Source organism: Lissotriton helveticus, chromosome 8 (genome assembly GCF_964261635.1).
Source record: "Lissotriton helveticus chromosome 8, aLisHel1.1, whole genome shotgun sequence".
NCBI lineage: Eukaryota > Metazoa > Chordata > Amphibia > Caudata > Salamandridae > Lissotriton > Lissotriton helveticus.
In genome coordinates this window covers 1,634,586,137-1,634,602,584 of record NC_136069.1, presented here as the reverse complement: position 1 = coordinate 1,634,602,584, position 16,448 = coordinate 1,634,586,137, and positions in this window count along the sequence as shown.

Here is a 16,448-nt window from a genome sequence, read left to right as displayed (position 1 = left end):
AGAGTCTAGACAGCCTGAATTATCAGATTTGAAACTTAAACTTGCTTTCATCCTCAATAGGAGGGTAAGGGGGAGATGGGAAACAAGTACATTTAGGCATTTCAAGTATGGGTAACATTGTGGGAAGGTATTAGCTTGGATAACTAAGAAGGATCAGGTAAAGAATCTAATACAGGAGATAAAGTGTCATAATACTGGGAGGGTTCTAATAAATAGAAAAGAGGTTGAGGGGGCCTTTTATAGTCACTTTAGAAAATTTTATGAAGAGGATCTGGTAACATCAGAAGAAGAGAGGGACAGTTAATTGAGTCAGGGTTTGGTAGATGCTTCAGAGGAGGAGGAAAAAACTTTCCTTTTAAATACTCAAATCCAGACAGGGGAATTGGAGCGGGTATTGAAAAAGGGTAAACGGGGGAAAGCCCCTGGCCCAGATAGTCTACCACTAAAAGTGTATAGTGCACTAACAGATACATTTACTCCGATCCTAACTAAAGTATTCAATGAGAATCTTATGCAGGGTGCACCTAAACCAAAATCATGGACAGAAGCCATAATTTCCCTAATTTTGAAATCTGGTAAGAGCAAAAATAGTTGTGATTCACATAGGCCGGTGTCACTTTTGAATAGCGACTAAAAGATTTTTTTCAAAAATGTTAGCGGAAAGCCTTAATGGGGTTATGGAGGACCTGGTGCATGATTACCAGAAAGGTTTTATTCTAGGAAGGACAATACATGAGCTCACTTATTCCCTTAAAGGGGCAATAGATTTGGCTTTAGTAAATAATGCTCCATTAGCAGTTATAGTGTTGGACGCAACCAAAGCATTTGATCAGGTAAATTGGGCTTTTCTACAATCAGTGTTGAAAGCTGCTAAGTTGGGGGATAGATTTGGCAGAACAATAGCAGGATTTTATAAGACACTAAAGGCTAAAGTCTTAGTGAATGGGATATTAATGTAGTTTTCAACATCATGAGAGAGACAAGACAAGGACGCCCTTTATCCCCACTATTGTTCAATCTGGAAAGGGAGCCATTAGTGAGAAAACTGAGGTCAGAGCAGAGGATTGTACCATCTCAATGTGAGGGTTGAGTAAAGTTGTATGCTGACGACCTGTTGATATACACAGCGGATTTGCAAAATATAATGTCGCTGGCAGTAAGAATTTCAGAGGATTTTGGAAGAGTCTGTGGGTATGAGTGAAATAGGGGGAAGACGGAGATTATCATTTGGAAATTGAATAGAGGGGTAGAAAGAACCACAAGTGAGATGAGATATTTGGCAGTTAGAGTGACCCATGTTATTAATAAACTTGCGGAAACAAACTTTATTAGAGCGAAAAAACAGGTATATGGTTTAATGGCAGGCTGGGCACACCTACCTCTAACAATATTTAGGAGAGTGAATTTGGTAAAAATCATTATTTTTCCGAAGTATACTTTTCATTTTAATGCGCTACCACTGCCTTTTAAAAAAGAGTAAATAAACAAAACAAATGCCAGTGCTGCAAAATTGTTTGTGGGAATAATGACAAGCAATGACTGAAACAATTGCCCTCAAGAAACCACTTTTTCCGTTTCATACAAAAATACAAAACTTAATTCGTTTTTGTTTCAATTCTCTATCCTTTGAGATACTATATTTTATCTTTTTTATAAAAGTCTATATGGTTCTAATAACCAAGAATTTTTTGTTTTTTGTTTTTAGGAAGCCCCTTTATACACTGAAAACCCATTCACTCTCGAAACCTCTGTGATCGTTAAGCCTCATACATACTGTGTCAGAATCATTCACCTATTCGCCTTATCCTCACACCCATCCATACACCAAATCACACTCCACTCATACAATGCCCACCCTGGTATCCCTTTAAGAGACCAATTTTTACATATGGTGAGGCATACAAGAATCCAACATAATCTCAAAAATCTATATACAAGAAAAACAGACCATCTCAATGATTTACTACATTTCAAAATAATGAAAAGATTTTTTGAACACAGATTGGCCTAAAAAGCTGAACGGTCTACGCGTTTCGAATCACCCCTAATGCAGAGATTGTCCTCAGGGCCAAGAGTATTTCTGAAAGACAAAAAGATGAAATTGTGTCTTACTACGCATAGTGACTAGTAACTTGAACCCGTACTCTACTCAGCACAATTTGGCCTCTTACCTTATTATTCACACTGGAACACTCTGTCAAGGTCCGTGGGCAAAAGAAGTGTAATGAGAATGCTGTTAAGCAGCATATCTATCTCTTTTGAGTTGTGGCTGGAACAAGAAGATGTCTTACTTTTAAATTGCTTGTGAGGAATTGACAGGTGTAGTATTCCAAAATGATTATCAAGCTATATCTGTGGAACAATAAAGTTGAGTTTTACTTTCTGCTTCCTGAGCCGCATGGTAGCAACATTGTGCAAGTATTCTGACTGGTGTACATGAAAACTTCTGATTTTGTCCTCTCTTATTTAAGATTTTATCCTTTAGTTTACGAATCGTTTGGAAATGACTTGGGGGCTTTTGGCCCTGTCTGAAAGAGAACAGTATTTGTTGAGTAAATGAGATAGCGCTCTCTCGTTAGCATTTTCAATAGCGCTATACACCGCAATGCAATATAATGAAAAACGCCCTTGTTGATTAAACAGTCCGAACCGGACTTTAACTATTCAAATTTATTAAAAATATTAATACAACGAAATATATTCCTAAATTGAAAAGTGTTAATCTGCATATGTTCAAAATATTAACATACATTTTAATTTCAAATATATATATATATATATATTTGAATCTCCACATCCTTATTCTCTAAAAATCCAATACCATGCTAATAAAAAAAAGCAATTATTTCTATACATAAATACAACTAAATATTTAAATTTCAAAAATGTCCTAAATAAAAATAATTCATGCTAAAGACGAATAAAAAACAGATACAATAAAACATAGTACAATAAATTACATACCAATCAACACTTACAAACAATACTACATAGAACAATAATGTTACCTCAATATTATTTACAACAATATTAAAACAACATCAAAATTATCTTTTTATCTTGTTTTCCTGTTGACGATATTTATGATATCCTGTTCTTCTTGACACAATATTTTTGTATGACAACATTGGTTTTCCGATATTTGGGCCAAACACGATTTCTGCTCTCATGTGCTATACAATGAGTGCTGCCAAGCTCCAACGCTGACATCCTTGCAACATAGTGCAAGGGTGCCAGCAGTAGAGGCTGGATTGCTTTGCACAGGAAGAGGCACCTTTATGCACAAACAGTATCCTTAGAGGCATATTCATCTTTCTATATGTGCTGAAGAATGTAGCACAAATAGAAAACGAAGTAAACAGTAAAAAATATTTCTCCTGTTATGCTTCTGTTGGGTAGGTGCACCATTTTGTATAAACCCAGGTTTAGAAGTCTTCGTGAATTTGGGTTTGCATCAGAGCGGATGATTGGATCCGTGGGAACCCCTTGCTTCACCCATGTAACTCCGACCTGATGCAAAGTAATACATGGCAGCACCGTGCGCTACTTTGTGTTACTTTACATTTACCAAACCATGCAAAGCCACCTTGGCTTAGTAAATGTCAAAAGTGATTTTAGGTAGAAGCTGCACCACAAAAGTGATAAAACAACCTCAGTGCAAACTCATATTAGGTCCGGACCTACGTGTCCACTCAACCTACGCTCATCAACAACAGCAGGGCCAAGCAACATAGGTCCCTACGGAGGTGTCCGCATTCACATCCAAAAGACACACAGATGATGGACAGAACCAAACATTCACCCCCAATCAATAGATCTGTGTTAAATCCATCATTCTTTTGCTCCCCACACCACCCCAGTTTAGACCCAGCCATATGCAAATCAGTCTTGACCCTGTGCCTCATTGGAACAGTCCAAAAGGAACAATTGATGGACAGAATGCACAACAATGTCATACATTCACCCCAGTACATAGATCTGGGCCTAAATCCATGCCATTCCAGTTTGGACCCATCCATATGCAAATCAGTCTTAACCCTGCGCTGAATGGGAACAGTCCAGCCCGAACTGCCAGGCCAGGTCCTCCCTGGACTGGAAACAATCATCCTTGGACCGGTTTCGGGCTTTCAGCCCTCATCAGCCAGGATGGCTCGACTCCAGTGGCATGGAGAGTACAGGACCCACGTCTTGGCATACCTGTCCCACTCGGGTGACAAATGCAAAAAGAACAATTGATGGACAGAATGCACAACAATGTCATACATTCACCCCAGTACATAGATCTGGGCCTAAATCCATTGATTTTTTGCTCACCATGCCATTTCAGTTTAGACCCAGCCATATGCAAATCAGTCTTGACCCTGTGCCTCATTGGAACAGTCCAAAAGGAACAATTGATGGACAGAATGCACAACAATGTCATACATTCACCCCAGTACATAGATCTGGGCCTAAATCCATGCCATTCCAGTTTGGACCCATCCATATGCAAATCAGTCTTAACCCTGCGCTGAATGGGAACAGTCCAGCCCGAACTGCCAGGCCAGGTCCTCCCTGGACTGGAAACAAGCATCCTAGAACCGGTTTCGGGCTTTCAGCCCTTATCATCCAGGATAGCTCGACTCCAGTGGCATGGAGGGCACGGAACCCACGAATAGGCATGCCCGTCCCACTCGGGTGACAAATGCAAAAAGAACAATTAATGGGCAGAATGCAGAACAATATCATACATTCACCCCAGTACAGGGATCTGGGTTTTAAACCCATTGGTGTTTGCTCACAATGCCATTCCATTGTGGACCCAGCCATATGCAAATCAGTCTTAACCCTGCACCCAATGGGAACAGACCAGTCTGAACTGCCAGGCCAGGTCCTCCCTGGACTGGAAATAAGCATCCTGGGACCGGTTTCGGATAGCTTGACTCCAGTGGCATGGAGAGCACGGGACCCACGTCTACGCATATCTGTCCCACTATGGGTGACAAATGCAAAAAGAACACTTGCTGGACTGAATGCAGAACAATGTCATACATTCACACCAGTACAGAGATCTGGGACTAAATCCATTGTTTTTTTGCTCACCATGCCATTCCAGTTTGGACCCAGCCATATGCAAATCAGTCTTGACCCTGCGCCCAATGGGAACAGTCCAGCCCGAACTGCCAGGCCAGGTCCTCCCTGCACTGGAAACAAGCATCATAGGACCGGTTTCGGGCTATCAGCCCTCATCAGTCAGCATAGCTCGACTCCAGTGGAATGGAGAGCACAGAACCCACGTCTAGGCATACCTGTCTCACTCGGTGTGATAAATGCAGAAAGAACAATTGATGGACAGAATGCAGAACAATGTCATACATTCACCACAGTACAGAGATCTGGGCCTAAATCCATTGTTTTTTTGCTCACCATGCCATTTCAGTTTGGACCCTGCGCCGGATGTATGACGTTACAACGCAGGCTATTACAACGCCTGCCTTTACAACGCGGTTTTTACATCGCATACCATTAAAACGCATAGCGCTTTTGGGTGTTGGATAGTGAATAGTTTAATTTACTATTCCAACTCCAGTCCCCGTGGACACTAGGGAAGGTTATTGGATAGTAAATTAACCTATTCCCTATCCTAGAGCGCCCCCCCCAGCGCAATGCGTTGTAATAGTTTGCGTTGTAATGACCGTGTTGTAATGGTAGTGCATTGTAAAAGTTTCGTTGTAAGTGATGTTTACCCCCTGCGCCCAATGGGAACAGTCCAGCCCGAACTGCCAGGCCAGGTCCTCCCTGGACTGGAAGCAAGCATCCTAGGACCGGTTTCGGCCTTTCAGCCAACATAGCTCGACTCCAGCGGCTTGGAGAGCACAGAACCCACGTCTAGGCATACCTGTCCCACTCGGGGTGACAAATGCAGAAAGAACAATTGATGGACAGAATGCAGAACAATGTCATACATTCACACCAGTCAGAGATCTGGGACTAAATCCATCGTTTTTTTGCTCACCATGCCATTCCAGTTTGGACCCAGCTATATGCAAATCAGTCTTGACCCTTCGCCCAATGGGAACAGTCCAGCCCTAACTGCCAGGCCAGGTCCTCCCTGGATTGGAAACAAGCATCCTAGGACCGGTTTCGGGCTTTCAGCCCTCATCAGCCAGAAAATCTCGACCCAGTGGCGTGGAGAGCACGGGACCCACGTCTAGGCATACCCGTCCCACTCGGAGTGACAAATGCAAAAAGAACAATTGATGGACAGAATGCAGTACAATGTCATACATTCACCCCAGTACAGAGACCTGGGCCTAAATCCATTGTTTTTTGCTCACCATGCCATTCCAGTTTGGACCCAGCCATATGCAAATCAGTCTTGACCCTGCGCCCAATGGGAACAGTCCAGTCTGAACTGCAACGCTAGGTCCTCCCTGGACCGGACGCAAGCATCCTGGGACCGGTTTTGGGGTTTCGCCCCTCATCAGCCAGGCTATCTTGAATCCAGTGGCACTGTGAGCCCTGCACCCATGTGTGGGCATACCCAGCGCACTTAGGGCGAGAAAGCAAAAGACACACAGTAGATGGACAGAATGCAAAACAAATCAAACATTCACCCCCCAGTCAAGAGATCTGGGTTAAAATCCATCATTCTTTTGCTCACTCTGCAAACCCAATTTGGAACAGTCTGGAGCACAGCCAAACATCACATCATCTGCCTACGTGGTCTTACTAGCCCTTTTATGCATAGCCTTGGTGCAGAGAGAGAGAAGGTTCTTTCCGGTAAAATAAAGACACATACATACACACACCTAATGAGAATGAATGGTATTATATGGTTGGTTGAGAAATGAAAGGAAGGGAAGACAGCAAAGAGAAAGAGAATAATTGAAAGCGAGAAAGAAGTATGGAGTGAGAGGAGGACTGAGAGATAAGCAGATTTGTAAATGTTTTGGGAATTGTAAAATATCTTCCTCTGCAAGCCTTTCAATGCTCTTATCCCAGCAGAGTCAGATGATGAGACTGACTCTGACAGGCACAAGAAGCGTCATCACCCGATGATGTGGACAGTCCTTGAAAGGATGAGCCATCATGTTATCACCTCGAAATAAACTGCGCTGGGCCCGATTCACAGAACTAACTTAAGACAAAATCCTAAACTTACTACCATTTTGGTATTCACAGAAGGCACTTACTCATTTTGGTATTCACAGAAGGCACTTACTCATTTTGGTATTCACAGAAGGCACTTACTCATTTTGGTATTCACAGAAGGCACTTACTCATTTTGGTATTCACAGAAGGCAGTTACTCATTTTGGTATTCACAGAAGGCACTTACTCATTTCGGTATTCACAGAAGTTAGAAGTCCTAACTTTAGGACTTCTAAATGCCTTCTGTGAATACCGAAAGTCTTAAAGTTAGGATTTTTCTCAGTTTAGGAGTCCTAAAGTTAGAAGTCCTAACTTTACTACTCCTAAACTGAGAAAAATTCTAATGTTAAGACTTTCGGTATGCACAGAAGGTATTTAGGAATCCTAAAGTTAGGACTCCTAACTTCTGCTTCTGTGAATACTGAAATGAGTAAGTGCCTTCTGTGAATACTGAAATGAGTAAGTGCCTTCTGTGATAGTAAGTTTAGGATTTTGTCCTAAGTTAGTTCTGTGAATCTGGCCCCACTGTCACCAAGGAGGAAGATTCCATCAGCTAGGGACATAAGAGGGGATAGAAGAATACAAGAGATGAGAAGATTGGGACAAATGAATTTACAGACCCATATATCATGCACAGCAGAGGAAGGGGAATAAGTACATCGATAACAACAAACAGAAGCAAATAAAATATCAGCGCATCGAGACATTAATAGAGACAAGGAACTTGGAAGGAGACTCAGAAAAAATACAAGAAGACAAATACTGAGATAATAGATGGAGAGAAAAAAATAAACCTTCATAGGAGCGGCCAGCCGGTGTGCTGAAGTGCGAGGCAAGGAAAGTGGCAGATAACCTGAGGAGATATGTTGTGTTTTTGTAACCCGCTCCCCATTTTGACCTCAGAATGGTCTGAGGCATTTGGTAAACTTTTTTTATTTATTTACTGTCTTGCAATGCATACATTTCCCCATCTAGGTTTCATATCCCTGCATCAGGTTTCGTAAAAATAGACATACAAAGGTGGTAAATGTTGTCAGCAAAGATGTTATGTCAAATAAATCTAATTTGGTTGCTTCTTATTCAGTGGCTTCCTCGCCTCTTCTTGAGTTTGTGCCTGGCCTGGAGCATAGTTGCTTTACTATTCTTCTGTTTGGATGACTTGTACACAACTACTCATTTCTTTCTCTTTCAGCCATCCATGGGAGTGCTTTAGTTTTCTTGCTGTCTCCCTTATATTCTGCTTTTCACTAAAAACCCACTCCACTCAACACCCTTCCGACTCTGTTGGTGCTCCCTCACCATCTTGTCTCTTGCCGTCCCCCTTTTTAGGTCGAGCCTGAACCAGCGTGCATGCGCTGCTCTGCGAGACTTGTTGTAGTGGAGTACGGAAGAGAAGCTCCGACCATCCTTGGCATTGGCTTGTGTTAGTGTCCTTCCTAAATGCTCGCTTCTGATTTGTAAAGAGGCTTGTTAGTCCCTCCTTACTACCGTCTTGTCTTCATCTGTAACCTCCCATGGCAACCAGCCCTTTTACTTCGGTTGATACACGGCAGTGTTATTAGGCCTGTAAGTGCTCTTTTCTTTATTAAGTTTCTCTTACTGCAGGCACGACGTGCTTTGCTTACATGCAGCGCGCCCTGCCCGCTTTCTCTCTAAAGCAGCCGGGCCACTGGCGGCCGCTTCTTTGAAATGCAATAGGTCTCGCATTTAAATGTGAGACCTATTGCATTGGAAAGATATATTTCCTTTTCCTTCCTGCTTGAAGGGTTGAATTTCAGACCGAATCGCACCTCTGTTGCCACAACAAAAGACTGCAGCCCAATCACAATCATCAGCTCCTTCTCTTTGAGGTAAAACTGCCCGTAAACACGATGCAGGTAAACACAACTTAGCTCCTTATGCTCCCCGACGTCTTGAAAGCTTCCTCTAGAAAGAGCTCCAAGGAGGATGTTTAAGCTGACGAGCATGAATGTCTTGTCACGCTCCTATTGTGAAATAGATTTCAGTGCAATAGCGCTTCTGCCAGAAAATAGCGCTTTAATGGTGGTCATTGGTGTTTGACCTGAAACTGTTTAAAAATAAGTAAAGCAATAGCTATAGCTATACTTGTCACAAGATGGGGAGGAAGCGCTACCAATCTTGAATGAAAGGAGAAATCTAGAATGTGCACATCTTGCACTTTTCCGGAAGCAGACTATTGCTTGTTGTACTGTGTGGAGAGATCTGGGGCGATAGTACTACTATTAGTAGATTTAGATACTAGTTGATATTTAGAGTTGCAAGTCATACCAATGGTGTCCAGTGTGGCCTGGAGCCAAGCTCTGGGCAGGAGCGACCACAGTGATGTGGCTTTTTTTCTATACAAAGACTGCGCAGTTTATTCAGCAGTCACCCGGTCTGCAACATACTATCACAGGGGCCGGGTCTGGTGGCTCAGTGGACTAATGCATTCACTGCAGGAACCTGTGTTTGACCTCATGGTCACGGGTTCAAATCCCAGCGGGTCTACTCAGCCTTTCATCCATCTGAGGTTGATAACATGAGTACCATTGATTTTGGTTGCCCCCTCCTTTCCTAAATATGGAGTTGTGTAAATAGACACTGTGTGCACATTCTGCCGCTAATGACCTGAATCAAGTCCCTATGTAACGCACTTCTAGCAGAAATGCTTCATCCATAAATACAAACATTTAAATACATTACATTTTCTCAGAGGCTAGCACCAGAAGCCACACCTAAAGCTTCTGGTCCACCTGGGAGATTCTCTGCACCTCTGGGAGACTAGGCCTGCAGAAGCAGGGGAGAGGAGGCAGGCAGGCAGAGTCTGGAGCAGGCCCTTCACATTCCCAGCTCCAATCCCAGATTCGAGATTACATTCCTGAAAGCAGGGCAGCTGGAAATAGCAGCTGAAGTCAGATAGCTGACCTTATCCACCCTGCTCCTCCCCTGGGTCCATGTTCTGGGACTGAGTGGGGAGGGACTATGTGGCTTTGTGGAGTGGCACAGCAAATGCAAAGTGCTACGCAAACAAATGATGGATGGAATGCTGAATAAATCATGCATTCACCCCAGTCAAGAGATCTGAGTTAAATCCATCATTATTTTGCTCACTATGCCACCCCAGTTTAGGCGCAGCCATTTGCAAATCAGTCTTCACCCTGTGCCTCATGGGAACAATCCAGACCGAACTGCCAAGCCAGGTCCTCCCTGGACCAGAAACACGCATCCTGGGATCGGTTTCTGGGTATTACCCATCATCAGCTGGGCTAGCTTGAATCCAGTGGCACAGTGAGCAAGGGACCCATGTCTGGACATACTCATCCCACTTTGGGTGTAAAGTGCTACGCAAACAAATGATGGATGGAATGCTGAATAAATCATACATTCATCCCCAGTCAAGAGATCTGGGTTAAATGCATCATTCTTTTGCTCACCATGCCATCCCAGTTTAGACCCAGCCATATGCAAATCAGTCTTGACCCTGTGCCTCATGGGAACAGTCCAGACCGAACTGCCAAGCATCCTAGGACCTAAACAAGCATCCTAGGACCGGTTTCTGGGTATTACTCTTCATCAGCCAGGCAAGCTTGAATCCAGTGGCACAGTGAGCCAGGGACCCACGTCTGGGCATACTCATCCCACTTAGGCTATAAAGTTCTTCTCAAACAAATGATGGACGGAATGCTGAATAAATCATACATTCACCCCAGTCAAGAGATCTGGGTTAAACCGACTGTGCAAAGCATATTAAGGGACTGGTAAGGTAAGGTAATATTTATTATGCTTGATTAATTAAAATCTTTGCATATACACAGCAATAATAATAAATATTACCTTGCCTTACCCTACCAGTCCCAATATACAAAAAGGGTGCCAGTGAGGATCCCTTAAATTACAGACCGATCAGTCTGATTGATGCAATACGAAAGGTGTTCGGCAGGGTGCTGCTGCAGAGAATCCAATCCTGGATAGAGGACAAAGATGTCCTTTCCCAATATCAGGCCCGCTTTAGGGCTGTAAGAAATGGGATTTCTGGTTGGCTAAGGCTTGCGCCAAAGCCAGGCAGAAACCAACACTCTAGTCAGGGCAAGGGAGTTACACGCCAAATATAACCTCTGCTGACCCCTTGGTAGCTTGGCACGAGCAGTCAGGCTTATCCCGGAGGCAATGTGTAAAGCATTTATTAACACACACATACAGCAGCAACACACTGGGCACATCACAAAAAGGAACTCCACACAAGGTTATATATAAAAATAGCCTTTGTATTACCATAAACACATTAGATCATAATCACACAATTACACTGTGCCAACTGGCACTGGGCAGTATTTACAGGGGATTATATACACAGGACAGGGCCACATGGGCCACTGTCAGAAATAGCACTTAGTAGAAATTGCACTTCTAGAACACAGAATAATTGTAGCACAAAATAACCATTGTAGAACACAACCAGTAACCACTGGTAAAAGGTAGGTACACACTACGCAATACTAATCAGCACAGGCATAGATCACGCAGGTACACATAAACTCACTAGTATAAACTGTACTAGGCAACACAACCTCCTAAGCATGAAAACACATTTTAGAGGTATCACAGGCATAAAGGCATGGCACATTACGCACAAATACACATGAGGCATAACCATGTACCCTAAGCGGGGGCGCAACACCTAAAACTGTCCCCAGGCCAACTTGGCCTCTCACTGGCTCAAATTCCCTTGGTCCAACAGTCAGGGTGCACTGCCTAGACAGTCAGAGTAGTGTGCGCAAAAGGTCAGGTTTAAACGATGCAGCTGCCCACTACTTGCTGGGCAGCTGTGAGATCCCCAAGATGCGCACAGCCTAAGCGTTGGAGCTGCCCACTAATTGCTGGGCAGCTGTGGCAGGGGGTATGGGTGCCAGTGTGCCTCCTGAATCCCTCACTGGAACTCTAATAGAACCAATTGGGCCCCCAAATGTGGTACTTGCCTGCGCATTTGCAGGGCAGCTGGGGGACTGGGGAAAACAAACACTGGCACTGCGGGGGTCCTTAGACGTCCTCACTGGGACCCTGCTCGCTGGAGTGACCCCCAAGTCAATCAGTGCGGGCACCAGTGTGCCCCTGACCCTTCACTGGGGCTTGAGAACCCAAATGCCCGCAATAATAGGTTAGCGCAGGCACCACTGTGCCTATGGAACTCCCACTGGGGCTCCTAAAATACCCAAGGGCAGTCGGTACAGTAAGAGGGGAGGGGGCGGGCACCGGCAATGTGCTCCGGCGCCCCCTCTACAACAATGAGCCTAGGAGCCCTGCTGTAGCAATCCGGCCCACAACCCTTGTGAAGCCCCACTCACCGGGGACTTCTCTGGGAGAACTCCCCTCCTCACTTGTGTTCTCCTCCGATCTCGCGGCGACCGTAGGGGAAGCTCTCTCTCCCCTCGGCTCTCTCCCGGCCCTGCAGCTCTTCTACGCCTCCTCCGCTGGTCACCATGGGGCTCTCCCTCACTCTCTGGAGCCCTGTGGGAAACGCCGCCGGCTTCTTCCTCACTCCACTGCCTCAGAGCGCTCTAGCGAGGGTTGGGCTCCCTGACCGGCACGTTTCTTCCGGACCGCTCTCAGGCCCCACCCGCAACCTCGAGTCACTCGCTGCTCCTCTGCTGGTCACCACCGGGCTCTCCCTCACTCTTGGGAGCCCCGTGGAAGCACCGGCTTCTTCCTTGCGTCCTTGTTCTCGCTACAGGAGCGCGGGGTGGGCTCCCGTCCGCTTCCTGTTTGCTCTTGAGCACATCCGGGTCGCCGCAGGCAGCGCGGCGGCCCTCAACGTTACACCTGGCTTCACCACGGGGTAGGCTCCCAAAAAATAAACAATGAGAAGCGGCACTCAGGCGGGGTGGGCACCCGTTACGGAACTACATGCAGAGAAGGCACCACCAATGCGGGGTAGTCACCCGCGATTAAAGGGGCTTAAAGCGGGGTGGGCACCGGTTCCCTATTAAGAATCCAAAAGTCGGCAATTGCTGGGGAAATCTCCTCAGTGAAGTTCCTCGAGTTGCAGATTCGCGCTGCGGCCACCAGTGCTCCGTTACCCAAAAGTGAAGAGTACTCAGGACTGGGACGATGTAGCGCTCCTCAACAAAACGACAAACCAAGCGCCATTTAAAATAAAGGAAAAAGCGCTCCCAGCACTAGAAGTGAAGTCCTCAGTCCAGGGAAAGTCTTTGAATGAAGAATGCAGGGGGGGCAAAGGCTGGGCTCAGGGGCCAGCTCACAGGGCCCTCCAGCAGGGAGGCAGCACCCAGTGGCGGTTCCTCCTGGCGCTCAGCAGCAGCAGAGCCCCCTCAAGTCAGGAACAAGAGTGAACCACCTGCATGGGGTCACAGCCCCTTTTTATACACATATTTCCTTCTTCTGGAGGGTGCAGGGTAGGGGAAAACCAGACGTAGCTGGTTCTGGAGCACTTTGTTGTGCTCAGCCCCTCTCCCCATTCACAGGACAGGCTAGAGACATCAGTTGCACCACAGGGGGCGGAACCAGCAGTGTGTAGGGAAGGCCCAGCCCTATTCAGGTAGCAGGTGCACTCCTCCCTCCCATCAATATGCAGATCTTTCCATTCACCACCGGAGCAGACCCATCCTGACTCCTGGAGCCAGGCACACCAGCCAGCTCCAGCCAATCACAAGCCAGACAGTTAATTCACATTTACTACTCTGACATGCCAACTTCTAGAAGTGGCACTTCCACACCAGGCACATTAAATCTGCGCACACTGTCGCACAGCATTTAATCTCACGAGTTCGAACATACCAAACTCGCCCCTGCACTCCCCACACATCAGGAACTACCATGGACACACACATTCCCCATGCATTCCTATGGGGAGGCAGGCCAATCTCACCACACGCACTCAGACTGCGCATGCACTTTACACTGGGACACAGTGTTAAAGTGCGCAGAAACCAAAAACAACTAACACCAGGTCACATATAAAAGCAAAAAGTCCAACAAGGGCTAACACTGGGACAATCAATCTGGTCTTTAGGCTTCTCCTTATATACTGGAAAGTCGTGTCAATTGGCAAGGGCAGTCTTTATCTTGTATTTATCAACCTAATGACTGTCTTTGACCTGGTACACAGGAATAGGTTGTGGCATTAGAGATATGGGTATCCCTCCTTTAATTCTCAACTTACTGGTCCGTCTTCACAAGGCCAATTATGCACAGGTGAGATGGGGGACCAAAGGCCAGCTGACGGAACAGATCCCCGTTTGGAGGGGAGTCCGTCAGGGCTGCGTTTTGGCTCCCACCCTGTTCTCCTTATATGTGAACGGGATGGTGAGCTATTTACAAGAAGATCCAGTCGACACTACAGCCCTGGCGGGTGAAAAGGTACCAACGCTCCTGTTTGCCGAGGACACCTTCTTGGTGTCAAAGACCCCAGCCGGGCTACAAAAATGAATGTCCAAAAAATAAAATGCGAGATAGGACACTTGTAACTACGTTACACATGGTTTTATTAAGCAACCCTCATAAACGTCATGTTAAGTTGTTTGCGGTTTATTTCGTTTTTCCGCCCCACATGAACGTTGTGGCATTTATCATTGGGTTACCTAATGTGCTTTATACCAGCCTCAAGCCTGAGGCAACCTCTGGTGCAGCGTGGCAGTGTCCAGAGATGTGCACAGATACCCCCACAGTGAGGATTGGGATAAAAAACAAACCTGCATCCAAAAAGAACCACTTTAATAAAGTTAGGGTGCGATTTGATATTAAAAAATGATGGGTATGTACTAAGATCAAGTCACTGGATCCTTACATATCACTTTACTCCAGAGTCAACATGTTTCTGCTCCTTTTATGCCCAGCCGGGTCTATGGAGCATTCGTCAGGACAACACGACAAAGTAAAAAATTTCTTTACTCACAATTTGTGTAGAAATCAGTGGTCAATTTTAGTAATTCACTGTCAAAATAATTCGATTTACCTGTAACAAAAGTTGTATGTAAGAACATTTTGTCTTCAAGGGGTATCTGAGTATGAAATATACATTCCGATTTGGAATTCACAACATTCATTCATGTGTTTCTACTTCACAAACTACATTCCTAAGGAGACTATTGTGATGAATTACAGTGGGAAATTGTGAGAGAAAATTGCAGTAACGATAATTTTTGAGAAAGCAGGGTGTAGTAAATTCAACCCTATTGTGAGGTACTTTTCTATATCACCTCCCATCTCCAAACAAATTGTTCAAAATCATGGTTGTTAATGTTAGAGCTTCGTGATACCAGCATGTGTAAAGTACATTCTTTTGCCATCATTCCTCCTCGGGTTAGTTTTACCTTAATATTGCAGGTTACTTGTCGTCATCGGGGGAATTGGACTCGTGGTCCCAGGCTATGGAAGCAAAATGAGTGCTGCAGTTAATATTACCGTTTGTTATGTCCTTGCAGTCGTTATGCTCGTAGAGACGCCATTCTTACCCGCAATTCTCGGCGTCTTCCGCGTCTGGTGCTGGCTCTGCCCCTGGACGCGGAATCGCCGTGATCTCTCTCCCTTTCAGTCTCCGAGGTATCGGAAATAGAAAGGGGACATGTGATTTGTTTTCTTAGGCGATACAAACGATATTCTGTTATTTTGATGTACAAAGGGAGGTTTAGGTTGAAAAATGATTATTTTACCTCCTATAACAACACTATATTATGTTCCATAATTTTTATATAGTTATCACAATAAATTGGAAAACTATTTTGTGACGATAAAAAATAGCTTAAGGTACCGGAGTTGGATAACTAAAACTTCTCATTCAGTTTTTACACTCTGTTCTTAACTGGGGCTGGAATTACTTCCCAATGATTCAACAATGCTTGGAGGGCAGTTAATGTCGTCATGGTTAGTAGACAGCAAAAGCGGACAGTATTCTCAATGTCTCAATGTGCATATTGTTCGAGTATAGTACATAAAAACTGTATCTTCTCATTAAGTTTTAGCACTTTGATCATGATTGAGGCTAGAATTTCTTCCAAATGATTAAGCAATTAATAAAAGACAGTTAATGATCGACATGGTTAGCAGACAGCAAAAAGGACAATATTCTCAAAGACTCAATGTATATACTGCTCTAGTATAGTTCATGAAAACTGATGCCAGGGAACATTATCATTCAGACCTAATTGGTGGGTTTTAATCAGCACCAAGGGGCCTATGGGTTAATAATGCCCCAAGAATCTTTCTACATGACCTAGCCTTCCGACGCGACTGGTCGTCCATTTCATGGAAGTGCACCTTGGATTATTTAGTCTTAATAGTTAAAACAGCAAAAAGACTGTC